The sequence below is a fragment of the Plecotus auritus genome, assembly GCF_963455305.1.
Source record: "Plecotus auritus genome assembly, chromosome: 8".
In the NCBI taxonomy this organism is placed as follows: Eukaryota; Metazoa; Chordata; class Mammalia; order Chiroptera; family Vespertilionidae; genus Plecotus; species Plecotus auritus.
Window position 1 is genome coordinate 27533443 of NC_137782.1, and position 27574 is coordinate 27561016.

At 46.2% G+C, this 27574-nt stretch overlaps 1 protein-coding gene across 1 annotated transcript in view; it reads left to right on the forward strand.

Moving 5' to 3' along the window:
• Positions 1–4023: 4023 nt before the first annotated feature.
• The window catches only part of EYA2 (EYA transcriptional coactivator and phosphatase 2), a 219510-nt gene continuing 195959 nt past the window's right edge, over positions 4024–27574 (forward strand). Inside the window, exon 1 of the mRNA XM_080684634.1 lies at positions 4024–4183. The gene's annotated coding sequence lies outside the window, so the exon portion shown is untranslated. The remainder of the gene's footprint in view (positions 4184–27574) is intronic.

Consider the following 27574-nt stretch of genomic DNA (forward strand, 5'->3'; position numbering starts at 1 on the left):
ATACTTGATCTTTTTTCTTTTGAATTCATCTATAAAAATATGGAACGCTTCACAAATGTGTGTGTCATCCTTGCATGGTGACCATGCTGATCTTTTTTGTTTCAATCTACTTTCAGTGTACATATATGCTGCTGAAATGAGTGCAACATGCTTCCTTTTGAAGAACAGTAAGTGAGAAAGGCACTGGTGTAATTGATCACATTTTCTGCTTTGCACTGGCTGCCAGGAAGCTCAGCAGCTAATTCTCAGTCCACCACTGACAAGTATCCAGGACCTCCTCACCCACATTTTGTGTGAAAACCTCACCCTTCGCTTTCACCTTTTTTCCTCCCCATGTTCCTTCACTGATTTTCTTGTTTTCTTTTCCCTGTTGCCATATATATGTTTTTGCATGCTGCCTCAGATCTGTTTTGAAAAGAGCCAATATTTAAATAAAAGAATTTTTTAAATGGAGTGCTTTTTCTGTAGAGGAGATCTCTGCACATCGGGAAAGAAATGTGTATAGAAATAAAGCATGATTTGGCATGGAGAATACATACATGTGCTTGTGAGATGTGTATATGCATGTTGGACACATTGTGAAGTTTGTAGTTTTCAAGGGTAGGCTGGTCTTCTGGCTTCAGAGGACACTTACTTGGAAGACTCTCGGGGGGAAAAAAGTGTTTTATTCCAGGGTAGGCGTGTCTGTGGTCTACCCTCCAAAGAATCTGCTTCATAGTTTAGCATTTTCACTTTTTGTCTGGGATTATGATGCTGGTCATTAGAGCCCAACTACTTCACAAGAAGAAATCAAGGGAAAGAAAGAGATGCGAAGGGGGCACTCCTACATGGGAAGGTGGACAGATTTCAATGACTTGAAGAAGAATTGAGAGCCTTAAGTCTTATCTCAGCTTCTACCTCATCTACTGTGAATCTGGGGTCAAGTCCTTATTCTTCCAAAGACAGGGCGTCTCACTCTCTCTCTCTCTGCTCCACACTGGAATCGCCAGGGGAGCTTTAAAATCACGGATGCCTCAGTCCCTCCCCGAGTCTGGTTTAATTGGTCTGGGGTGGGGCCCCAGGATGGGGATTTTTAAAAGCTGCCCTGGAGATTCTAATGTGCAGCCAGGGTTGAGAACCACTGCCCTAAGAGAAGGAAAAATAAAACTAATAAGCACCTGCCTCCTGTAGATCTCTCAGGGGGCTGCGGGGTGTGGCTGTAATGTATGAGATAATGAGCCAGTAAAATGGTTGGGTGGAAACCAATTGACCCTTTGTATTCCATAGAGTACCCTTAGTTAACAAGTGATCTTCAACATTGTCCCCATGATCTGCAAAGAAGAAACAAACACATTTCCCATCCTGGTCCACAGTATCCTCTCTCTCTCTCTCTCTCTCTCTCTCTCTCTCTCTCTCTCTCTCTCTCTCTCGCTCATTGCATGTAATTCATTTGGTATTTTCTATTCCAGTCTCTTCCATTCTATTCCTTCAAGGAAAAAAAAATTTCTGCCTACTAACACTCTTTAAACAACATTATGTTAAGGTTCATGGGCCAAAATAAATTAAACACCTCTGAAGAGCATTAAGGCGCTCCATTGATAATGACTTGGAGCTTTTTGCAAAGGTGTGAGGGAAGTGAAGTTGCATATACAGTCATAGTATTTGTTGAGCAATTGCTAGCGCCAGTAATAGTCATAGTACGAAGTGTTTTTACGAGCATGATCTCAGTGAATTGTCACAATAATAATACAAGATGAGTACTGTTATCTTCATTTTAGAGGTGAGAAAATCAAGGCCAAGAACCTATGTCCAAAGCAGAAGAATCATCTTCACCCAGAAGCAGCACGTCTACCCCTCACCCAGCTCATGGGAGAACAACTGTGCTTACTGAATACATTTGCTTGTCTGAAGTTTTGGGAGTAGAAAGAGGTTGGAGTCCTAACTGGTTTGGCTCAATGGATAGAGTGTTGGCCTATGGACTGAAGGGTCCCAGGTTCGATTCCGGTCAAGGGCATGTACCTTGATTGTGGGCACATCCCCAGTGTGTGCAGGAGGCAGCTGATTGATGTTTTTCTCTCATCCATGTTTCTAACTCTCTATCCCTCTCCCTTCCTCTCTGTAAAAAATCAATAAAATATATATTTTTAAAAAGAATGGTAGTGATATGTCCATTCAGAATTAAAAGAAAGAAAGAAAGAAAGAAAGAAAGAAAGAAAGAAAGAAAGAGGCTATGACCGTAGGTGGATCCAGGTATATGGGGCCTGCTGCATACACAATTTGGGGGTCTTATTTAAGAAAAAGAATACAAAATTATGAGTCCAAAATTAAGGTACAAAAGTGAATATTTCTTTGAATTAAAAGATATCACAACAAATTCAGATTTTAAGAAGCTGAAAAATACCACAAACATCACAAAGTCTCAAATCAACTTTCCCTTCACTGAATCCCCAAAATGCCAGTGGCCAGTTCACCCCACCCTACTCAAGGTCAAGTGCTATAGTGGGGAATCTAAGTAGAAAGAGATGGTGTTTCTGCTGATTGCTGTTAAATGTCAAAAGCAAATGACTTTTGTTAATCTTGCATGAACAAGCGACCATGTGAACACATTTCTAGGCCGCTACCCAGGCCTTAGAAAGGGGCCCAGCAAGTGAGGGGTCAGGAGCTTAAGTTTCATCAGCTTCCCAGTAACCCTACAACAGGCTCTATGTCATTATCTCAAAATCAAGAGCTTTGGAGTCAGCTGGACCTGAATTTCAGCCCTGGCTCAGCTGCTTTCTGCTTCCTTTGAACTTAGACTTGATCATTTGTAAAAGGGGCATGCTAGCAGCTTCTACCTTTCAGTCTCTTTGGGAGATTAAAGGAAATAAAGAAGGGTGGGGCTTAGAGTTGCCAGCTTTAGCAAATAAAAATAAGACACCCAGTTAAATTTAACTTCAGAGAGACAACGAATACTTTTTTAGTGTATGTACCACCTATTGCATAGGACACAGTTATACTAAAATTCATTCCTTGTTTCTGTGAAATCCAGATTTATCGGGGCATCCTGTATTTTATTGAGCTTAACAAATGGCAGTGATTGGTATTGTTGGCAGTGATTGAAGCATCCTGTTGGCAGTGATTGATTGGCAGTGTTTGAGGCATCCTGAGTGTCCTACAACAGGGTTCATAGACATTAGAAAGTGGTGTGAGGGAGAAAAATGCCACATAGACTCTGTTCAAGACAGTTTATTGTGGGGAAGATTGAAAAGGTGGCCATGAGAGGATGAGTAAGTGGGTGCCTTAATTTGAGAGTGTGTGTAGAGGGGATTATACCACTAACTTTGGGTAGGCCAATTAAGTTTAGGGACCTCAGTTTCCCTGTTTGTAAAATGGGTGCAAGGAGATCCCTGAACTCTCCTCCCGCAGATATCACCAGCAATGGAGCTTTCTCATAATGCAGGGGCCACCTCCTCAGAGAGGTCTTCCCTGACTACGCTGGCTAAGATCACTGTCCCTTTGCCACAGCACATAATTTCCCCCTCCACAGTAATTATAACTTTCTGCAATTGTCTTGATTCTGTACTTGTTTGTTTATGGTCTGTGTCCCCATGTGAATATAAGTTGCAGGAGGGCAAAAAACCCGAGTCCACCTTGATTTAGTTGAATCTCCCAGGTGCTGTACCCCGCACAGTAGCCATGTACATTGAATGAATAGGTGGATGAATGAATGAATTCAGTGTAATTGTTGAGGTTCCTTCCAAGCAGTCTTTCCTTTCTCAGGGGCCGCGCCTGGGTTGCAGAGGGAGGAGGTGTGGGGTGTCGGTGGGTGGGGAGGAGCTGGGCCCTCGCCTCCCTCCAGGACCCGCAGGAGCTAGCGCGCTCCGCTGGGCTGCAGGCGCTGAGAGCAGCGCGGCGCCAGCTGCAGGGCCGGAGCCCCGCGCCCGCGTCCAGGCGCCGGAGGTGTGTACCCGCCAAGCCCAGCGCCGCGCCTCGGCTCCCCCACGCGCCCACGCATCCGCGCGGGGACCCGGGCGGGGGCAGAGGGAGGGCCCGGCTCAGGGAGGGGAAGGGGCCAGTCCTCCCGGAGCAAGCAGCCGCGGCAGCCCAGGAGGCGGAGGCAGCGGCGGCGGCAACGTGCCCGCCGCAGTCGCCCGCCGCTTCGGACACGCGCCCGCCGGTCCGTCAGCCCGCACCGCGCCGGGGCGCTCTCTCCACTGCGCGCGCGGTGAGTACCTCCCGCGGCGCCCACCCCGGGCCGCCCGCGGATTCGCCCGGCCGGGGTCGACGCGGACCCCCTCGCCTGGCGCCTCTCGGTAGCACTTGCCCAGCCTGGGCCTCCGCAGCTGTCGGGGTGCCCAGGGGCGCACGGGTCAATCGGGGCTCCCAGGCCTGAGGAGGTACAAGGGCAGCCGGGACAGTGGACAGATCCTCTCCCGAGAAAGTCTGTCCCAGTTCCCGGCCTCGGTTTCCCCGTGCGTTTGGGGAGCAACGACCCTGAAGTTTGCACTCCCGCGCGGGACAAGTGCATGTCGCGCAAGTGGTGTGGACGCGTCTGGACTGACTGCGTTTGGGTAGTTTTACGGCCCGGGTGGTTCTCGAAAGGGGCGCTCCCCCAATCGGACCGAGGAGGCACCGGGAGCCGGAACCCAACTCACGCCCTCGGGCGCTCTTTATGGGGTAACCGAGGAGCAACCGCCGGGATTCCCGGGCCGGGGCTGGAACGGCACGCTGAGCCTTCTCCTTGAGGCTGCGTTTCTTTCTGAAAGTTCATCTGCGCTCGGCCTGCGCTGGTCCGGCTCTCCGGCTTTGTGAGGGAGCGGGCGTCCTGGCGCTTGCTGAAGTTGGAGTTGAAACTTAAAAAACTTTACATCCAAAGGATGCTTAGAAGGAGGCGAGGGTTTTGTTGTAATGGGAGAAAGTAGAGAATGGAATTGTTTTCCAGCCCTGCGTCTCAGGTTAAAATGCCGTGCTGGCCCTAGCTCCGTAAGTATTTTTCCTGCCCCCAAATGAATAGTTTATAAGCTCAAAGAATGCTAGGAAAGCTTGACTGGTGAAAATACAAATACTCGCATCACAGAATCCTCAATGCGCATTTCTCAGCTGTTGAAAGTGGGGCGCCTTGGCGGTGCAAGGTCCCTGTCACCCCCAAGTGAAGCCTCGTCAGTGAGTGACAAGCGTGCACGAGGCTGCGTTCTGAATTAGTGTTATTTTTCTAAAAAAATACGTGACTAGACCAATGCCGCATTTTTATGGATCCTATTTTCTTTTCTTCCCCTTTCCCCGAAATGCTACGTAATCTTTAATTACTTTTTTTTTTTTTATAACGTGAAGGTATAAATCACTCCTGGTGGAGGTACCTTTTAATTACGAGGTGCAGTGGAATGAGTGAGTATCAGAGTGGGGAGTTGCTCGCCAGAGCGGAGGGGAGGTAGAATGATTTACAAACATCAAGTAAGAATCTGAGTGCTGAATTATGTTTGAGTTAGGGAGCTACCTTCCAAAGGAAATTATGACCAGCGGACAGTTGTTGTATTTCAAACCGAATGTATTAATTTCATGAGCCCTTCCTCTCTTGCTTGAGTGAAATTTCTGCTACCAGGGTATGAGCTCTGAGCTAGTAGCTAGCCGTATTACCCGTCGATGCCCCATTTGGGGGAAGAGAGAGAGGACCCTCCTTTAAAAAAAAAAAATCTTTGTGAAAAAAATCTTGCAGGCAACTTTACCTACTTATTCCCCACTTATCTCTCCCCATAACTTTAAACCCCTTAAGCTTTATACTTGCTTGCATTTAGACATCCTCAGACTAAGGGAAGTTAACAAAAATTTTATGTAACAAATGAGGATGGCTTGAATCTTGCTTTTGACTACCTATAAATAGTGTTTGTATTCATAATCTCCTGGCCTTTGGAGGAAACTCCAAATTTTGCCATTTCAACCAGAGCTGGCTAGATTTGAAAGGAGCTGAACTTTTTCTTAATGAGTTCATTTGTCTCATACATAGTTTTAATAGTTACTCCATTCTTCTCTTGCAACTTAGGCTTCACAATATTATTATTTTCTCTTAAAGGAATTAGCATTTTTCCTCCATCTTGAAATAGCTCATCGAGTGCAGCGGCTGTGGGTATGAGAAGACTCTGTAAACACATAAATCTCTTTCCCAGATATTAAATAACTAAAGAAAGTTAAAGTGAAATAAAGAAAACAAAGATGTGATCCAATACTTTGGGATTTTTAGACAACAGATGCTCTAATCACTTACGTTTTAGAATCTTCTTTTCATGTCTTTTGTGTTGTACTGAACATATAAAGAGATATGATTTGTTGACTTGTTATAGGATTACCATTTGGCAAAAAACACCCAAGACACGCTGTTTCAAATCAGCGGTATTGCTTCTGCTTTAAATTGCATGTAAGAGATGGCAAGCCGTGTTCCAGACGGATAAATTGATAAAGTGCTAGCTGCTGTTGGGAGAGCGAAACAGTCCTCAGCAAAACCGCCCTGTGGTGTAGCCAAGTACATTTTGCATTAGGTTTGAGCAAGCTATTGGGATCCCAGCAGCTTGGGGGAAAGTACACACAGTCCGAGCACGTCCACTTTAAGACGTTTTGGTTCCCCCATGACAAGACGACTCCTTTCCCACAAAGAAGAAACCGTTTCCTTATTTTTTCAGTTACTTTTCCAAAGATAACTTGTGTCCGGTGCAGGAGACCCGAGTTATGCAGAAATCCAACCATAACCGGCTCAGAACAAGGACTCCTTCTCGCTCCTTCTACCAGATGTTTTTTAGGTGTCCTCAGCTGGAATGCCCAGTTTGAAACTAATTAGGCCAGCAATAAACTCCTTGTATAATAAAATCGCAGGCCGTTATGGTGCATAAGTGGGGTTCCCAGCAGCTCGTGACAGATGCCTCTCTCTGCCGAGAGAGAGCCCGGGGCTGTCAGGAGCAAATGAAGGGAGTGAGATATCTTGTTTCGATATTTGCTTGTCCCTAAATATCCACGGACACCATGAGAAAAGCATCAGCCTCTGGGAGAGGACGGGTGGAAGTTACAACTGGGGTAAGGTTTTGTCTTGGCGGGGCAGGCCTCCATCATGTAAAAATGCTTGGGGAAGAAGTAAAAGGGTCAGTATTTAAATTGCATGTAAGACATTGCATGCAGTGGCCACAGGTCAGAGGTACATGTGGTGTGTGTTTGAGCGTTGAGTGCTGTGTGTGTGTGTGTGTGTGTGTGTGTGTGTGTGTGTGTGTGTAGGCTGGGTGAGAAGACAGGAATTCCTCAGGAGAGAGGGGAACCCTCTCCCCCAAAGATTTTATATAAAGGAGGAATTCGCCTAATTATGTAGTGCTTATCTGTGGCGTTTGTGGACGTGAAGTGGCTGGTTATTCGGTTGCCTCCAAAGGCTGAACCCTCTGACTCTTGCCAAGTCTGGTTTTGTTAGTGGAAGGAAACTTTTCTCCCAGCTAGCTGCTCTGCAAAAGGAGTTGGTGGACTCCACTCAAAAGGAATCTCTTTACAGAGAATTAACCCCACAGTTGAGAAAACACAGCCTGTTGACAGAAAACACACACATACACACTCACCCACACTTCCCACCTTCCTCCCTGATCCCCATCCCCCAATATCATAACAGCTTTCTTAATAGCCCCTTCCCTCCTCCCCCCAATCAATGTGGCAGTTCAAACAGTCCCAAACACACAAGACAAAAAGAAGGTTCTGGTAGGGAAACAATTAGCCAAGAGACAATGCTTCATTTTTGCTATTTGAAGATCTTAACTGGCCTAATGGTGTTTGGCTAGCACCTCTTCTAATCCGAGGACAGCCCCCCTCATTCAGTGGCAAGTACTTAGTGTAACTGGCTCAGACTCACTTGTCTCCTTGTAAATGAATCAAGAAGGGCAGGGACTTGGTTCTTTATTGTGTGCGATTTAAAATCAATTTCAAGATATGACAGTACCTGCCAGGTTGTCTTTAGGGTGAAAAGGATGAAAAAAGACACAATCTTTTAAATTTATTTTTGCTGCCCCTTTTTGCTCATTTTCGTCATCTTGGTGCCTTTGCCATTTCTCTCCGTTTGCAAATTATATCCTTGTGTTAACGATCATGGGGGAAGCAGCTACCACTTGTATGCCAGGCCTGGAGGCGATGCTGAGACGTGTTTTTAGGGTGGGTTCTCACAACAACCCTTTGAGTCAGGTATTTATTCTATTATTATTATTCCAACTTTGTTAACGAGGAAATTGAGTCTCAAGTCCAGTGACTCGTGAGAGGCCACCAGTAAGTGAAACCAGAATCTAGGCCTTCAGACCTCGGCCTTCACCGTGCGCTATGAACTCTTGGCCCAGAGAACATTTATGCCCTCATTCCCCTTGCAGAGAGATGCTGAATTTGGATGGTTTTATGTGCAGGGAGCACAATTATGATTTTTTTATATGTTTTTATTGATTTCAGAGAGTAAGGGAGAGGGAGAGAGAGATAGAAACATCAATGATAAGAGAGAATCATTGATCGGCTGCCTCCTGCACACCCCACACTGGGGATCGATCCTGCAACCCGGGCATACGCCCTGACCAGGAATCGAACCATGACCTCCTGAACCATGACCTCCTGGTTCATAGGTTGATGCTCAACCATTGAGCCATGCTGGCCGGGTGAGCACAATTACTTTCTTTCTTTCTTTTTTTTTTTTTTAATATATTTTATTGATATTTTACAGAGAGGAAGGGAGAGGGATAGAGAGCTAGAAACATCGATGAGAGAGAAACATTGATCAGCTGCCTCCTGCACACCCCCTACTGGGGATGTGCCCGCAACCAAGGTACATGCCCTTGACCGGAATCGAACCCGGGACCCTTCAGTCCGCAAGCCGACGCTCTATCCACTGAGCCAAACCGGTTTCGGCCACAATTACTTTCTGATGCTGCCCTGAAGTTCTTTGTTGTTGTTTTAAAACAGGAAAAAAAAATCATATTGTTTAGAAAACACAGCTATACGCCTTTGTGAGTCGTGATATTTAGCAGGTTGTGTGTGTGTGTGGTTCCGTAAGGGAAAATGACTGTTTATTTACAAGGGCTAATTTGATTTGTTCCTTCGATACTAAAACACCACACATTTCAGTTCCTAAAAAGAGTCAATAAATTTATCGGCTGTGGCGAGGCCCTAAAATGTTACGGGAGGCAGCCCAAATTGAGTTTACTGGAAGGTGCTAGATTGCTATTGGGTGGGTTGTTGTTTGAGGGTTAGATTATAAACATTTGGAGAGTGAAGAATAATTTGGAACAGGTGGTCCCAAGAGTCAGGTAACTGGAAAAATTTCTCTTTGCCACTTTGAGGGTTAAGGGAGGCCATAGGTTGCCTGAATCAGGGACAGGCGGGCTGAGGGTCAGGGGGCGCAGCCTGGCAGGATGGATGAGAATGTCTCTGCACACGTCCCAGGTTTGGAGCAGGGGCTTCGTCATCGCTGTCATCGCCCTTCTGATGATGCTAGTTAGGGCGCAGATGGGTCTGCTCAAGCTGCTTTGCAAAGTCTGCCTCCGTTTCGGGTAGATGCAGACATTTGCAGCAGGAACTTCGCTGAACAGCTAGCCGGGAGACAGCTTCATTCTTACCAGCTTTCAGAATGTGCCCATGGCCCGACTGTCTTGCCCCGATAATGCTAATTTTAACATATTTTTAAATGAACGAAGCACTTAAAAGAGGCTAGAAATGATGTTGTCATTTAGTGTCAGTAGTGATGCGTCGATAACATGAAAATGTGTGTGATTTCAATGGCTTTGGATTTCCCCCCTCTGTTTTCTTTGTGAGTGTAAAGTTAGATTTTTTTTTTAATTTGTGCATCCCCAGATGTAGCATATCCATACATATCTGCTCATAGTCACTCCAGGGAGAGTTTTCAATTCTCTGTGCATTTAACTTAAGCAAAATGATAAAAATTGACATCGCTTTCCCCCAAAGAATGAGGCACTGGAGAGAACCTGACTACTGTGTGAATATAGCAACTTACTTTGGTCTCCCATCAGCTGAATCTGTCAGCTCCCCTTTCTTTCCTAGTCATCTCCCAAGAATTGTCTTTCATAGCTGAAATATACAGCGTGTTAGCCAAAAGACATTTTAATTTCGTAAAGAAAAATCATGCCTGCGACAGCCGGGTCTGTTTCAACCATTATTGTTTCTGAAGCGTGCATACTTTGGGTTTCATGGTAAGATGTAGGTTTGCCAAGAAAGAAAATTACAGCAAGAAATATGTTGAAAACATATACACTCTGTTTAAGAAATGGGAAAAACACGGAAAATTCCGCACAGTAATTGCTTTAACGTGAGTTTTAAATGTCATTGTTTGACTTATGTCAAAAAGTCCCTCTTAGCTAATTCTCACATATGCCGTTACCAAATATCGCACCTTAAAAATGGCAAATGTTGGTCTGAACTTGGATGATCTTTGAGGCTTTAAGAGATATCCTTAGCCCTAGTGGAAACATTCCAAATTTTTAGATTGTGCAGACCATTTTTTGAAGGGTACTTAGATATAGATTTTATTTTCTTGACCCAAAATAAGAAAACACGGGGAATTCTCAAAAGCTTTTTACAGGCTGCTATTATGAGAAGAGAAGCCAAACCAACATGTATTAGGTCATGAGCTTGAAGTGTATAAATAAGCCCCATGAAGGTCACCAAAACGGGGCGGGGCGGGGGGAGATCACCAGTTCTCCTTACCTAGGCCAAGTCTCAATTCCTGCCTCATAGACCTGTTTAGCTGAAGTGGACACAGAAAGGGGGTTTCTGAGCCCACGATTTGAACAATCTCCATTCGATTTAGATTCTGAGGACAATTGAAGACATTCTTGGGGTGAAGTGAGATAGGAGTCCCGGGATTTCCACCTCCTTCAATCACCCCTCTTACTGTTCAGGAGAAAAAGTGGGTTCAGGAGCCACCCCTCACAACAAAGCACAGGTTTTATTCCTGGTGTTTGGGTGCACAGAAGCCAACGGTTGAATATGTCTTGTGTTCCTTCTGGTCGGTTTCCTCACTTCCCATCTCCTTCCTGTGGTCACTTTGTGATGAAGGTATGAATAGTTTCCAGAACAATTTTTTTATTCCTGCGAACATGTACCTGTTTTTAGCATTTGGGGGTGCAACGTATAAGTACCAACGTTTAGGTCTTGTTGATTGGCAGCTCCCCGAAATACGGAGAGACAGGGGGAGTGTCCACGGCATCCCCTTGCTTGGTACCAGCCAGGTGCTGATGGGAATTCCACGCAGGGAGAAGACTTTTTTTTAGGAGAGAGAGCAAGGGTGTCCATGCAGAGAGAGGTTGTTTTCTTTTGTGGGTGTGTACTGTTTTCATGTACAGGGACTTTGGTTTCAGTGTGTTCTAGAAGCATTTGTCTCTCTAGCAAAGGTCTGAGTGTCCCTCTTGGTCCGGAAGCGGGTGGCGGGGAAGGAGTACGCGGCCAGATTCCTACACCTCTGGCCTTTTGTGTGACTGGTGCGGTAGCAGGAAGCGGTGACTCGCTGCTGGGATGGTGTCATGTGGCATTGCAAGTTGTGACTTGCCCCTTGTGTTGTAAACAGAGTTTTGGTCCCATCCAGCCGTGAACAAGAATGGAGCCGAGAAGATTATTCACCTCCGGTCTGCCATGGGCCTGAGCTGTCCTCTGGCTAAAGATGCCATACTCCCTGGAGACGTCAATGTTGGGGTGTGGAGCAGGGGAAGGAGAAAGAATGTCTTAAATTCAGCAAATGTCTGAAACGCTCCAAATGTCTTCAATTTTGCTCTAGCACCAACAAGAAAGGCAAAGTGACAAAAAGGACATAGAAGCAGACAGAGAGATTGGGGGCTTGAGCTAACGTGGGGGATTTTCTGACAGCTTGGGACCCCTGGAATGCCTTGCTAGAGTGTCTTTAGAAAGCTGATTTTGGAAATGTCTTTTCCTGCAGCTCTGCTAGCGTGTATGTGTGTGTGTGTGTGTGTGTGTGTGTGTGTGTGTGTGTGTGTGTGTGTTGATTGGCAGCCAGGCTTATTTTTAGTAAATTGGCTTTTGTTTTTAAGAGAACACAAGATTTATTTGGAAATAACAAGTAGCCCATATTTATTGAACACTTATGTGCTAAGCAAACACTTATATTTTTGTCTCTAAATAGCCTTCGATGGAACGTGCTATTATTCTTATTATCCCTGTTTTACAGCTGCAGCAACTGCATCTCAGGGAGGTGAAACAGCTTGTCCAAGGCTACACGGCTTGTGTCATGACCAGGACTGAACCCAGTCTTGATTCCTAGGCCTGTCCCTCTGTTATTATAAGAGCTACCTTTCCTCTGCCCTGCTGCCTGCCTAGGAGAGCTGCTTTTGCCTTGGGGTTATTAACTGATGAGCAGGTTGGGTTCAGCCAACAAAAGTTGGGTTGAGTTACGAGACACCTGCTGATTTTCACAGACTCTCCAGCCTGTCCTGTAGGACTTGAGGAAGGTTTCCAGTTGGAATCTACTGACCTGGTGGCTGCTTCCCTGCAGTTCGCTGGTCTGAGCTGTTGCCTGTGGCTGCTTTCATGCTAAAACAGCAGTTGAGTAGTTAACTCAATAACAGAGATCACATGACCTGCCAAGCCTAATCTATTTTCTCTCTGGCCCATTACAGAAGAGGTGTGCTGACTCCTGAGCTATTGCAATATGACAAGACAAATTTTGTTGACAAGGAAGAATATGCTCTTGGGACATTTCATAGACCATTTCACTGATTTATTATTAACCAAATGTCTCCTACATGCCTGATACATTGCACGTGATGGGAGAAAATTACAAATGTATTTATTCTTTCACTCATTTTTCAACAGTATGTACTGAGCTGTGTTCTAGGTGCTAGGCTGATTCCTGGGGATCCAGAGCAAGAAGGACCCAATCTGGCACCTCTGATAGCAGGATCCCAGTGTGTTTTTACCAATATCTCACTGCCTCTCTTTCCCATTGAGGATTCAGAGGGCAGCGATATCACTTCTTGAGCTTTCCAATGTTCAAGCAGCAGGATGGAGGGAAAGACCAACTCTGCAGAGCCTCAGCCAGCGAAGCCACGCCTGAGTCAGTAAGAGCAGTACTCTGGCTTCTGCGCCTCGAACTGTGTCGGGCAATGCCATGGCCCACTTCTTGCCTCAGACAGATGTCAACCTTCTGCTTTCCTTAAGAGGTGGTGAGGAACATGTAGGGGTCGGGGGGAGTCAGACTGCCCAAGCGTTAGCTCTGACTTATAGCCTAGAGATTAAGAGCATGAACCCAGGGACCAGGCTGCTTGGGTTCAAATCCCTGCTCAGCATTAACCAACTACTTAACATTAGGCAAGTTACCAAACTTTTCCCTGCCTCAGTTTCTTCATCTGTAAAACAGGCTGGATAATAATATGCCTTCCTCAAAGAGCTATTGTGGAGATCAAGTTAATAAATATAAAGTGTTTGAAATAGTATGTGGCAAGTAGTATGAATTTTATCAGTGTCAGTTACTGGTTTATTATTATTAAGCTGTGTGACCCTAAGAAAATGACTTAGGCTCTCTGGACCTCAGTTGCTCCTTTATGAAACTGGGATAATATAAAAACAACAATAATAACTGCTTCAAAGAGTCTTTGTGAGAATTTAAATGAGGTATTACATGTAAAACACCTCACTTTGCTACAGTGCCTGTCTATGCTGAATGCTTAATAAGCTAGCCATTGTGCTCAAGCCAGCTATTACTACCCTCGAAGTTACAGAGAATTGTATCCTAGGTCAGTGATATGCCTTTAAGGTACTGGTCAGTCAAGTCCTTTTTCAATATCAAGGAAATTACGGCTGTGGTTAATAGCACAGACCCTGAACTCAGATCTGGTCTGAGCCTTAAGTCCCCTGCTCACTAACTCTGCCACCTTGGTGGGCTAGGAGCTGACCCTCTCAACTTTCCAGACAGTGGAGGCAACAGGGCCGCTGTTCACTGGGTGGTTGTGAGGGTTAAAAGAGGTTGCACACATAAAGCACGGAGCAGGGTGTTTGGCACATAGTAAGCACTCAATAAATGGTAGCTTGTATTATTATCACCCCCACTCCTTGCTGCACCCCCACAACCAAGAAAGTACTGAACATTAGTAAATTTTAATTTGAAAATAAAAGAACACATTTTAAAACTGCCAAACAGATTTAAAATAATATTCATTAAACAAAATTAAAATATTCTATTAAAGCCAGACTTTGGGCTCAGACCAAATTTTTATAACCCAAGCTTAAAGGCCAAGGAGTCCCCCAGCCACAATGGGGACATTGTGATTGAACCTGAGACTTCAACGCTGCTATTGAGCAGTCTTTGAAATGCACGTTTCCCCGTTAAAATAAAAGGGAAGTCATGGGAAGAAAAAAAATGAGGTTCTTGCTCACCCCAACAAACCTTAATGAATTGAAAAAGAAAAACAAAAGTTTTCTCATTTTTTTCCTGCTGCCTTATCCTGCCAAAGACGCATGGCCCGCACTTAACCCCGGCGTTGAATGGTACCCACTCAGAATGTCCCAGATCTGATATGCTCTACCAGTTAACCTAGTCTAAATCCTGGTCTTCACTTACATTTATAGTGCAGTGCATGATGGGTGCATGATGGAGAGCCGGGACTTGGGAGCCCTGCTGCTGGGTTGTGCCTCAGTTTCCCTGTTCGCAGAACAGAGTTAAATGTTGCATAGGGCTATGCTAATGTGTAAGAGTTAGATATCCCTGTGGGTGTTTTAACCTTGTGTTGTTACCGCAGGAATGAAACTTCTCCAGACTTCTGGGACTTTAAAGAATTAACGTATACCAGTATGCCTTTACTTAAGAGTTTTGAATCAAAATAACCTCAGTATTTAGGGAGGAGAATTGGAGAGAGAAGAAGTGGATTTGAAAGTCTCTCACAGGAGTTATGAGGTGTCAGACACCTTCGCAAAACTCGTTTAATCCTTTCTACAACCAGAACAAAAATCCCGTGACATATGTGTACCTGTTGAACAAGTGGGGAAACTGAGGTTGGGACAGGTGGAGTAGCTGCTGTCCAGTGGCATCCCATTTCAGGTCTCTCTGGCCCAAAGCCCAGGCCCAACCCCGCACGACCTGCAGCCCTTTTGGAGCAAGCACACCGGCACTCGCAGAGACCTCTCCCTGACCCCCGTGGGTTATTTACGGTCCAGTCTGACATTTCTGCAGCGTCCTTCATCCTCAGTGAGGCCGAGTCTTTTGGACATTTACCTGTCTTATTAAGAATGGATGGACTCTTTCTCGAACAACAAGTGGAAAAAGTCACGGCAGTGGGCTGTGACATCCTTCTCTAGGTGACAGTCTTTTTAAGAACCTTTGCGTTGTCTTGCCGACCAAGGGGGTGTACCCTCCTCCTCAGACCAGGCCAGGCCCTTGGCTATCATGCGGGCCCTTGAAGCAGAGTTGTCAGAGGTTGGGCAGCTGTTGGGGAAGGGGTAAGGTCGACCCCACGCTCCAGCCCCCACCTGCTGTGTGAAGTTGGGCAGGTCACGGGAGTCCTCTAAGCTCCAAACTCTTCCCCCGTTCATGGGGCAAATGCTGTCTCGATGGGGGTTGTTATACAACATAAGCACGCTGATGGCGGGAACACAGCGTGTGCGTTCCGAGATTGCTGTGCTTAGGGTTCTATGGAATTGCACCCACACCCCCAGAAGTGCTCAAAGAAAGTGAAGATTACTTGCCCCTGGACTTATTCCCGACTGTTCCTCAGGTAGCTGCATCTCGAGACTGTACACGTTCTAGAAGGGTCCACTAGTCTCTGAAGGGCAGTCTTCTTGCCAATGGGGCGTGTACCCTCTCCCCACTCACTGGAAACATGCATGAACTTTTTTGCAGGTTTTTGTCTTTGTTTTATCATGCATTTGGAAAAGAGAGAACAAGCATTTCAAACAAATGGTTTCACCCATTTTAAATGCTTAAGACAAAAAATGGTTTAAAATCAAGTCCCATCAGGTAATGAACTAGCAAAAGTGGCACCCAGGTGTGGCAGATTCATGAACAAAGTCTGAGAAACACAAATCTGAAAATGTGACATTTTCCAAATACCTGTTCATTTAAATGAAATCATTGACTTCTAAAACTCTTCCCCGCAAGCTGCTTACAATGAATGAATGCCCAAATAACCATCCTTCTCCTAACCAGAATTGAATTTCTATACTCTGTTCTCAGGGGAATAGAATGAAATAAATGAGGTCTCTCAAGGATGTCGGTAAAGTTGTATCAGGGCACGCTAGTGTCTGAATACATTTAGTCTGTGTCTCCTATCTTTACAAGAAGAATGACTACCCTTTGGATGACTATATTGTTAATAAAAATAACGTCTTGATTACTCAATGCTAGGATCTGTTCTGAATGAGTATAGGCACCAACTCATTTATTCCTCACAAGGGTTCTACCAAAGAAGTGCTATTAGAATGCCCATTTAGGAAGAGGAAAGGGAGGCACAGAGAGGTTAAGTGACTTGCTCAAGGTCACACAGTGAATAAGCAGCAGTGCCAGGCTTTGTGTGCAGGAGGATAGTTCCAGAGGTTGTCTTCATAACTCCTGCACTCCCTGCCTCTGTAACCACCACAGGAAGAATTAAATCACCCTCTGTCTCACCTTCACTTAACTCAGTGGTCAGCAAACTCATTAGTCAACAGAGCGGCAAACCGCGGCTTGCAAGCCACATGTGGCTCGCGAGCCGCGGTTTGCCAACCACTGATTTAACTGGACAATTAATTAATTAGTGATAGGCATGAGAGGGAAACAAAGGCAGCGTTGGTTTTAGTAGTAATTTTTCGGTGTTTTACAAGGATGTATTCGTGTGTCCTATTAACTTTCAAGTGCAGCATAACGCAGGGGTTAAAACCTGGTCTGTCCCGGTTCAAATCCAGAGTCTACTACTTACTAACGAGCCACATAACCCTGGGTTTACATAACTTGTTACAGGCTCAGTTTCCTCATTTATGAAGTGAATCCACATCATAAGAGTTAACTACTATGACCTGCCGAGCGGAACACCTGACACACAGCAAAAGTGATGGTTAAAAGCTATTGATTCCCCGTCGAGGAAAAAGTAACTGTAGAAGTCAGATCTTCTTGGGAGGCACAAATGCACTTTGGTACAGTCCGCTGTGGACGAGAAGGGGAGTGCGCCTGGGGCGTAGGCTCACGCTGGAAAACAGCTCAGGCTTTTCCAGGTGACTTTAGACCCAGCCAGAGACACCGGCTCTTTGCGTCCCCATGTGAGACGCTGCCAGGACAAGTCCTCAGTCGGCAGCCTAGAACAGATGAGGGCACTGAGGCCCCGGGGCAGGGCTTGCCATGGTCACAAGGCCAGTCTGTGACAGAGACCCCCACCCTGTCCCAAGAAGAGTTGGGACTTTGGGTCGCCTGGCTCAGAGGTGGAGAAGAACACATCAAAACCCTGGCACTGCAATGCTGCCGTAGGCTCCAGTTTCAGGATTTTCATTTTCCTTCTCACCCCCTTTCTTCTGTCATGGACAATGTCTTTTTCTCTAGAAAGATCTGCCTGATTTTCAGTGACTAGGGGGGCAGACTTCCTGGATTTGCCTCCTTCACCTTCCTCCTCCTCCTCCACCTCACTTCCCACCTCCATTTCCTCCTGAATATAGAAAACGGAACTTCCTCATTCATTCATTCATTCATTCATTCAAAAATGTGTGCCAGGCACACTGCTCTGGGCACGAAGAATACAATAGTGAACAAACACAACCTAAACCCACTCCCTCATGGAGCTGCAATTAAGTGTGGAAAGACCAAATATAAGCACATAAGCATGTAAGGGACACAGACTGTCAGATGGTGACAAGCCTGTGTGGGAAAATTAAGAGAAGGTGGATAGAATGGACCTGGGACAGGGAGGCCTCACTGAGCAGGCGGCCACTGAGCACAGCTCTGAAGGAGGGAGGGTGCCGATATCTGGGGGAGAACACTCTAGAGAAAGGAAAGGGCAAGTTCAAAAGCTCTAAGATGGAAGCGGCCTGGAGGCTGATGGGGCTGGGAGATCAAGTGGTTCAGGGGCAGGGGGAGATGAGGTCATGGAGGAGGGCCGTGCTCGAATCCCACAGCCATTCTGTGTCAATCAGACACGTCCGAAGTCAAGATTATTATAATATTGAAATGATTTGTTAATAGATACATAGGACCTAAATCTGAAATCAATAATTGCAAGCTCAGATACCCAAAGTGGCCAGACAGATAACAAAGTTAATGAAGTGGGCAGGGCGATGAGGAATGAAGACCCTGTATTGCCATGTATTCTGATTTCTCAAAGGACACTGCACTCTGGATTTTTTATGAGAAGTGTCCTGATTTTTAAATCACCACGAGGACCCACCAAAACGCACATACTTTCTCACAGTGTGTGATCACTCTCCCAAACACAGCCACAGATCCTAGGAATCTAATTTCAGTGAAAAGGCATTGCGCCTTCTCTCATTCTCTCTTTTCTTTTTACCAATTCCTGACCAGAAGGATGCCAAGAGATGCTAAAAAATTGTTTCCAGGAAAAAGTAGGACTTGAGTCTCCTGGGGAGGAGGGCTGAGACTTCTTCCAAGGAGCAATCAGTTTGCTTCATTTTTATGTCTTTCTCAGGATTTTTTTCCTGATCACCCCTCATCATGGGTAATGGCAACGTGGTCCAAATTCACCCTCCTTCGGGTTTTCGTTAGTTTCATGATGATGATGATTTTGTCATCTGGGGTTGATTTAGGAGTGGTGAAATGTTTGCAGGTTTCACAAATGGTTGTCAGCCACTGTTTAGAATGGCAAAGCATTTCTTGTGTTGTTCACATTGCAAGGGACGGGGTGATAGTTTCCAATGGCTACAGACATGAAAGTGGAAAAAAGGGGGGCCGTGAAGGATGCCACACAGGAGATTGGAGAGTTGAGTAATTAGGCAGGAGCAGTGGGGTGCAGAAGTGAGCTCAGCTCTCAGAGCTTTAAAGAACCGAGATGTCCAAGCTGACAGCTCTGAATCCATAGCCCGCCTTCCCCACCCCAAAGCTCAGGGTCAGCAAAATCCTGACCATGAGGCCATATAGCTGTTGAGATTGTTCTGCATGTAAGTAACAGAAAACTTACTTTCGATATGGTTTCAGTAAAAGGAAATTTATTGACGTGGGGAAATGACAAGTTCTGGGGAGTCCTGCATTCGGGTATGGCTGGTTCAAGAACTCAAATGTAGGTGACATACCCATTTCTTAATTAATCCTTAATTCAGAAGGATTCTGTACTTTGTTGTGTGCCACCTCTGGAACTAGGGATGGAGTAGGAAAGGGATAGATTTCCAAACTGCAGTCAGCAACGTTTGCTGGGAGTGGGGTGGTGGACCCCAAAAACGGCATTCTAATGCACCTCTAGGCCCTCTCCACTCCACTTCTACTGGCCTGCAGTGCCCTGTGTGAAGTCCGTAGTCTTTCCGGGTGCTGCGCTGTGCTCTGGTGAATCATCTTTTCTCCTCAAACACTCCTATGAGGTTGGAACTTTTAAGGCATGCTACTGACTGTTCCCACAACCCTAGAGGATCATCTTATTTCAAAGAAGGGCATTCAGGGGGGTCATCTCTCATGGTGTCCTGTACAAAATTCGCACTCAGTCTTTGGGACACCAGCCTAGTGTAGGAGATGCACTGGACTCTGGCAGAGAAGTTGGAGATGCTTCAGTATCACCTGCAGTGGGAGGAGTGAGCCGGCTATGCTGGGCTCACATTCTTGGGGCCTCCGGTGATCAGCCCATGGTTCCTCTCCTCCTTTGAGCTTTGCTCTCCATTCTTGCCTCCGTGGACTTTTCCACGTTCCATCTAGTGACACTGCAGTAACATCTGATGCAACAGAGGTTGCACGCCAGCAGCCAAGATGCGTTTGATTTGGTCTGCAGAATATTTAAAGCAGAAAAGGGAGCCAGTACTTTAAAATCTGGACATTTCACACAAAAATGCAGATTTCTGGCTTCCATGAAAAATATCAGAAGATATGTCAACACTGTGCCCACGTTTCCACATGATTTCAATTGACTGGGGCTGGGAAATGATTATCTCTTTTAGATGGATGAGTTCTCGGTTCACCACAATCCCCACCTCTCCCTATTGTCTCCCTGACCCTAGGCTCAGGATCAGTCACCATTTACTGTTGAGATGGCTGTTCTACAGTAGATTTAAGAGGAAAAGGACATGTTTCCCATAGCCAAGTCTCCAACAAAAGTATGAAAATGAAGTATAAACCAAGTTGGTCATCAGTGCTAAGGAAATGAGAAAAAAAAAAAAAAAAAAGCATGTGTCTTTGGGTAAAGTCAAGTTTTCTCAACATTGACACTATGAACAGTGGGGATTGGACAATTTTTGTTGTGGAGGTCCATCCTGTGCATTATAGGATGGCATTTAACATGTCCACATATGGACCTTACCCCTTTCAGAAGTAAATCGTTTCCTGAGGTCCAGGCATCCACAATCAGTTTAGTAAAAAAAAGTTTTCTCACCATAAGTAAGAAAAACTGATCTGAATTATGTCCCCATAGGCCCAAATTGGCAGTGAGGTTATGAGTTGGCTGATTTTGGCTTAATCATAGGCGGACTTGCCAACTGTTGAGGCCACTTAAGACTGCCTGTCTAAGATGTTAGAGAAGGAATTTAGCGTTGGATGAGAGGTTGAACAATCTTAGAGTCTTTGGAGAATTTCTCAACATGTACCTTAGAGAGGCCACGGTAGATGCTACTTGGAAAAAATTTGCAAACAGTGGGTTTTACTATGGTGAATGGGCGGCTATCAAGGCTGGCTCATGGATGCTTCCTCTAGCTCTGGTTCTGTGAAGCTACAGAGTGAATTTCCTCAAGACTGCATCTTTGCAGTTGGTAACGGGGGCCTGCCATGGAAACCCAAGAAGACACGAATATCCCGGGAGGGAGAGCAGTCCCGTAGGCTAGTACTGGGGGCCACATGATGTTTTCTTTTTGACTTTCACCAGTGCTCCAAAGCCCATCCAGTGTCTGAAATATCCATGCTTGGGTTTCCTTATAATAATGATAATAGGTGCCAGTCATTCATTTAACACATATTTCCTGAACACCTACTATGAGGCAGCTGCTGTTCTAGGCACTTGACAAGAAGCTAAGAGCAAAGCTTACCTCAACCTTGCCCTCTTGGAGTTTGTGTTTTTGGTGGAAGAGAGACAGACAATAAACAAGGACATAAGCAAATATATATTTAGTATAACAGTGTGTTAAGTGTTGTGAATAAAATGAAGCAGGGGTGGGTGACCAGGGAGTATTAGGGGAGAATAGGGAAGGGTAGTGTTTCTAGTTTAATTTTAGTTTAAAATACAGTGGTCACTGCAGTGCTGTGCTAGTAACCTGGCTTTCATGAAAGCAAAGGCACTGAATTGTAGTGTTTGCCACTTCCTGTTGTGTAAATACTCTCACCATGGCTGATTTCAAGCTCCTTTCACTATGGCTGATTTAATAGGATAGAGCCTGGTTCAGGAAGGGCCAGGAGTCCATGGTAGCTGGAGCAGTGAGGGGGGCGGGGCAGGAGATGTGGTCAGGGAAGTAGCCAGAGCATTTTATGCCATGGTTAGGTTTTTGGCTTCTACTCTGAATGAGGCGGGAGCCCTAGGAGAGCTCCACGCAGAGGAGGGACAGGGTCTGACTTACCTTGAGCAGAACCCCTCTGGCTGCCGTGGGAACAGACGGCAAGGCAGAGCAAGGCCACCTAAGAGGAGACTGTGTAGGCAAGAGGTGACGGTGACTTGGGCCAGGGGGTGGCAGCAGTAGTGGTGAGAAGTAAGGGACCCTGGGTATATTTTGAAGGTGGAGATGATGGCCTTTGCTGAGGGAATGATCTGGGCAAGGTGTCCTGCCCAAGCATTTGGGAGGATGGGGCTGGCAGGGGGAGGAGCAGGTTGGAGCACTCCTATGAACCCGGCCTTGAGTAAGTGCTTACATGCACCATGGCCTCCCATCCTCACTGGTGGGTTCCTCCATTGTCCTGTTTTAGAGAGGGTGTGACAGCAACCCGGGGAGGTTAACCAGCGTGGCCAGGCCAGACCCCACCACGCTAGCACGGTGCTGTCCTGCCACGTTTGCCGGGCTCTCCCGGCCCCACTGCTCCCCTTTGCTTTGAGGACGTGGAGGCACAGAAACCCTGGAAAGGAACTAACGAGGAACCGAGCCCCTCTCCTTTGTGCAGCAGGAGCTCTCCAGCCGTGACTGCAAGCACAGTTGGTTCTGCTCAGTGGCTCCATCGCCAGCCTCTTTCCGTGACAATGTTATTGGATGAACCCCATGAAGATTAATATTCCATTGTAAAATTTACACTTAAAAAATGAGTAGTCGATAGCTTAGGAGGCTTTGGTTTTGTGCAGACATAGGTTTGAACCCACCACTTACCAGCTTTACCTGCCTGAGCATCCGTGTTTTCATCTGTGGAGTGGGCTTATTAAAGGGTTCCTCTCTGATTAATGTGCATAGGGCACTGTGCCTGGCCCCGCGCCCACACATGGGGCTGAGGGAGGGGGTGCTGGTGTCTCAGGACTATTATTGGTTGAGAGAGGGAATTAGGAAGTTAGGCTCAATTTTAGACAAAAGCTGAGTTACCTTAGAAGCTGCGCTAGGCCGGGGATTGAAAAGCACATGGTGACTGAGAGCTTTGAGGTTTGGCCTTTTCCTTTCTTTTTTTTGGGGGGGAGAGGGGGGTGCTGGAGATTGGAGGCCTCTTTCTGTGTTTTTGCTGTGCGCACCAGGCGGCTGGTCCTTGGCCATTTTCTGCTCCCCGGGCTCCCAGAGGAGCCGACCTCGGCCCCGCAGAGCCTCCTGCCTTGAGTTGTCATTTGTCGAAGACAGAACGGCATGTTCTCTCAACAAGCAAATCCCCAGATGTGAGCCCATTCGGGGCTGCCACGTTTTTCCTGATGAAATTCCTGACTTGGTGTGTTGTGTTTTCTTAAAAACACGCCCACTGCCTCCAAAAACCTCAGCCGGGGAAGAGAAACATTTCTCGTTGAATTACCAGTGTTTGAAATGGTGTCAAATTATGCCCCACTTTCATGGTGTCGATACGCCAGTCTTTCCATTCACGGCTTTTGCGGGCAGACTGAGATGGCTGAGCGTGGCTATTATCTAGGCCCCCTGGCATTATACAGATGGGAAAACTGAGGCTCAGAGAGGCCAGGGAGGAGTGCCACACGCTATGTTGGTCTCCAATCTCAGCCAGACCCAGATCTCTGGATTCCAGACTCCTCTTTCTCCTTTGTCCAAGGTCACAAGCAGGCAGCCTGTGGCTACCTCTACCCCACAGATGTGTTTTTGTTGGCCCGAGGGTATTTTGATTTGAATGAGTTGCCAGCATTTAAAAATCAGGAGATTCCATATAAAAAACCCAGATTTCTGGCTTCTTTTGGTCCAGTGGGAGATCAGCCAAATGAGGTCCACATTCCTGCATAGTGACAGCTGAGGATCGCAGTAATGACCACTTCCTTTAGCAGAGCACGTCTTCAGTTTGCCACAGTCCCCACCCCTCCCTCTAGTATCTTTGGACACTGGGGCTGAATGTCAGTTGCTGTTATAGAGCTTCCCTTCCTAGTCTTCTTATGGTGATATGAAGAGGAAAGTAAAACATTTCTTGAACGTGTGTCTTTGTCAAAAATCTATATACATATAAAAGCCTAAGCAACCATTACGACTGAACAACCGGAACTATCAGTCGACTGGTTACTATGACACGCACTGACCACTAGGGGGCAGACATTCAACTCAGGAGCTGCCCCCTGGTGGTCAGTGCACTCCCACAGCCAACCTCCTGTGGCCCCGCCCCCCATAGGCCCCAATTGCTCCCTGATAGGCCTTGATCACCGGCCAGGCTGAGGGACCCCACCTGTGCATGAATTCATGCACCAGGACTCTAGTGAAAAAATAAAAGATGAAATGAAGTGGCTATTGGTTCAAAAACTAATAGTACAGCTCTGGCCGATGTGGCTCAGTTGGTTGGAGTGTCATCCCCTACACCAAAGGGTCGTGGGTTGGATTCCCAGTCAAAGTACATACCTAGTTTGCAGGCTCCATCCCCCATCAGGGCCTGTTCAACCCATTGGTATTTCTCTCTCTCTCTCTCTCTCTCTCTCTCTCTCTCTCTCTCTCTCCCTCTCTCTCTCTCTCCCCCTCTCCCCCTCTCTCTTTCTCTCCCTCTCTGTCTCTCTCTCTCTCCCCCCTTCCTCTCTCTCTCAAATCAAATTAAAAAAAATAAAAAACCTCTTAATGGTACAAAGCATTATTATGGTAAGGAAAGAAATTCCTATGAATTTAATATGCAAACAGAATACATCAGTGTTAAAAGAGCCAGCCCCTTCACTCACTGACGCTACCTTCCCTTCTCTGCCAACATTACGCTGTGGGCCCTGCATGCCAGGGCCATCGTCTCCACTTATTTTTTTAAGGCAGAATTAAACTTCTGTGACCTTAATCTGCCCCACTTCTCTGAAACTTGAAATGCTATTAAACTGAATTTTTTAAGTTTTTAAAAGTTTAAATAATCTTTAATTACTCAAGAAAGAGTGTATGTATGAGTATGCTTGTGTGTGCGTGTGTGTGCAAGCATATGTGATGTGTTCTTGATTTATGGGATTTCCCCTGAATAGAATTGGACGAAAGTGGGTTTTCCCTGGCTCTGGGACTGCCGCTTCTGGACTTTGCTGTAAATTTAAGCCAGGGTGCAAACCCAAGGTGGTTTTAACTCTCCTTTCAGGATCTATCCAGGAGCTGGGTTAAGATTGGGTTAAGATTGACCTTCTTTCTGGAACGTATCGGAGGGCTCACGGAGAGAAGGGTTGAGGGCACCAAATTTTTAAAAGTAACCATCCCTCTTTGTGTGGGCGAGTTGACCAAGAAAAAAGAGAATAATGTCTCCAGAATACCTGTGTGCCAGAACCTCGTGAGAAGATTGCCTTTCTGCTTTCCAAAGTGGGCTTGGGAACTTTCTTTCAATACTGACACGTTCATTTCAGTGTGTGTCAGGAAGAAGTAGAGCGAGATAGCCTATCAAGTACATGAATGAGTGGTATTTCTTAGAACGAGGCTCAATTTACTTACGGGAGAATAAGAGTCCATTTAAAGAAAAACATGTACAGGTGGGGATGTGACAAAGTCAAGAATGATTGGTTTCATTTAATCCTCACAATACTCGGAAGTGGTCAGAAGGCCAGCTCACCCCGAAGTTTGTCACATCTTGTACTTCCTCAGAGCACTTAAACTTCTCATTAAATACATGATTGTGTGATCTTTTGCATACTTCTGTCTGACTTTTAAACTGTGCCTGTCATTTCATTGTTGTATTCCCAGCATCCAGCAGAGTGTGCTCACGAAATAGTAGCGAATGAATGCATGGGCATCGTGCAAGGCAGGAATGGTGGTCCCGTTTGATAGATGAGGAAATAGAGGTTCAGAGGGGCCAACCGACCCTGTAGATTGTGGCAAAGCCAAGATTCGAACTCATGACTCTCAGGCTGCACAAAGCCTAGGAACTTTTTGCCAAGCACCAACCAGCACAAACACCAGCACATGGGAGTCAGGTCAGACCACAACCTGATCGGGCCTGCAGCAAAGTGAGGGGAAGGAGGTAGATCCAGAGCATTTCATAAAGCTAGACGGGTCCAACTTAAAGAACGGACTGTTCTTTTTATTTCCTTTCCATTTTAAAGGTATCATGTTTTCTTTTTATGGCTAAACAATTGCACATTTGTGGTTTTTAAACACTTTACTTAGCAGACCAAAATGGTAGCCTCTTGCGTTGGTTCTCCCAGCGTTTTCTTGTTTTTTGAGACTTTCTAGCTGGTGGAATCCTGGAGTCTGAGGATCCTCAGACAACTCCAGCTGCTTCTTGAAATGGTATGAGGTTTCAAGACTTTCCTTGGACTCACCGTTTCCCCTTCTGGGGGTGAGGGCAGGCCTGTGTCCCTCACTCCAAGTGCCGCTGGGGAGGCAGGGCCACCATTCCTCTGGGACAAACAGGAGCTGCCGGGATGCCTCTGGTTGGCGTGACATCTCTCCTGGAGCTCTGCTCGCCTCTTTCACTGTTAGCACAATGCAGATGGTCTTTGCCTTTTCTAGACCAATCCAGAACCCTCATCTAACTGGTAATCGTAACTACACGTGGCGTGGGGTTTCACCTCGGAAGGTCTGCCCACTGTGATCCCTATCACTTCTTCCCGGCTTGGAAGCTGGCCGGGTACCACCTCTCCACACCCTGCCAGGACATCCAGCTCTGACCAAACTTTGGCTGGCTTTTAACTGGGGAGCCTCCAGGGTGGGGATGCTGTGATAGCAGCTATGGAGACTCAGGCTGAAGTACCCCAGCCCTCCTCCCCTCAAGGAACTTAGAGACTAGTAGGTGAGACAAAACAGGCCCAGATGTTTACTTGGGATTGCGTTCTAGGTCCCGGGCTGAGGCCCAGAGCATAAACTCTTATGCCTGGCAGCACTTTACAGTTTAAAAGGACATCCACACTTACTCTCTCCGGTTTCCATTTGCATCCTCCGAAGTGAATGAAGACTCGCTTGCATTCCTCTTCTGGTGTTCTTTCCTTTCCTTCCCTTTTTGGTTCCCATTGCATCTACAGAGCATTATCTCACTCCTCAGTTCTAGGTGTAGACCCGTGACCAGGTATAGCTCTTACTCCCCAGTTCCAGGTATAGATCCAGCCAGACACAGCATTCCATCCCCCAGCCCTCAGGGACTGGCTCAGGGACAGGGATGTGACTCAAGTTGAGTGGGAGCCAGTCCTGGGAACTTGGCCAGAGTTCTTGGGGAAAGGTACCTCCTTTGCTCTGGCTGGCTAACCTGGTAGAATGTGGCCAAGTTGCTTAGACGAGGCCAGCCTGAGGATGAAGGCGACCTGGAGTCCTGATGACATCACTTGAGCAAAAGACTCCTGAGGACAGCACTTGAGCACCTGCATCCAGCTATCCCAAAAGCTAGAGCCACAGGCTATTCAGTTCTTTTTCATTTGCTTCAAAAAAGTTTGAATGGACTTTCTCCCACTTGCTACAGACTAATACAGTTTGTCCCATTTGCTGAGTTGCCCTGCTTCCTTTAATCGTAATGAAACTCTCTGTCACTTATAAAGCACTCTCGAAAGCCTTTTCATAGCAATTGGACTCATATTTCTACAAGACAACATTGGCCTGTTTTGTTGATGAAGGATCTGAGGCACAGAAGGGAAGGAAAAGCAAGTTTGCTTCTTTTCTCTTTGGAGCATCCTCACCAACTTTCACTTTGGGGAAAAACAGTTTTTAATAACCAGGGCACCTCTACCCCAGAGGAGGGGCGTGCAAAGGGATTTGAAGGACAACCCAAGCGAGGTCAGGGAAGACTCCTGGTAATTTTAGATGCATAGAAAGTTCTGGAAGATGGGAGGGAAATCATTAACTGCAGGTATCTATGGGACGTGGAATGGGGGTGGGAGGAGACTTTTATTTTTCACTTTATGTACTCTACATTCTGAAAACATTTATAGGGACCTGGATGGTTTTATATTCAAATAAGTGAATTTTGAAATGTAACAGCTGGCTTTCATCTGGAACAAGCATCAGATTTGACTTCTAAACCATTGAG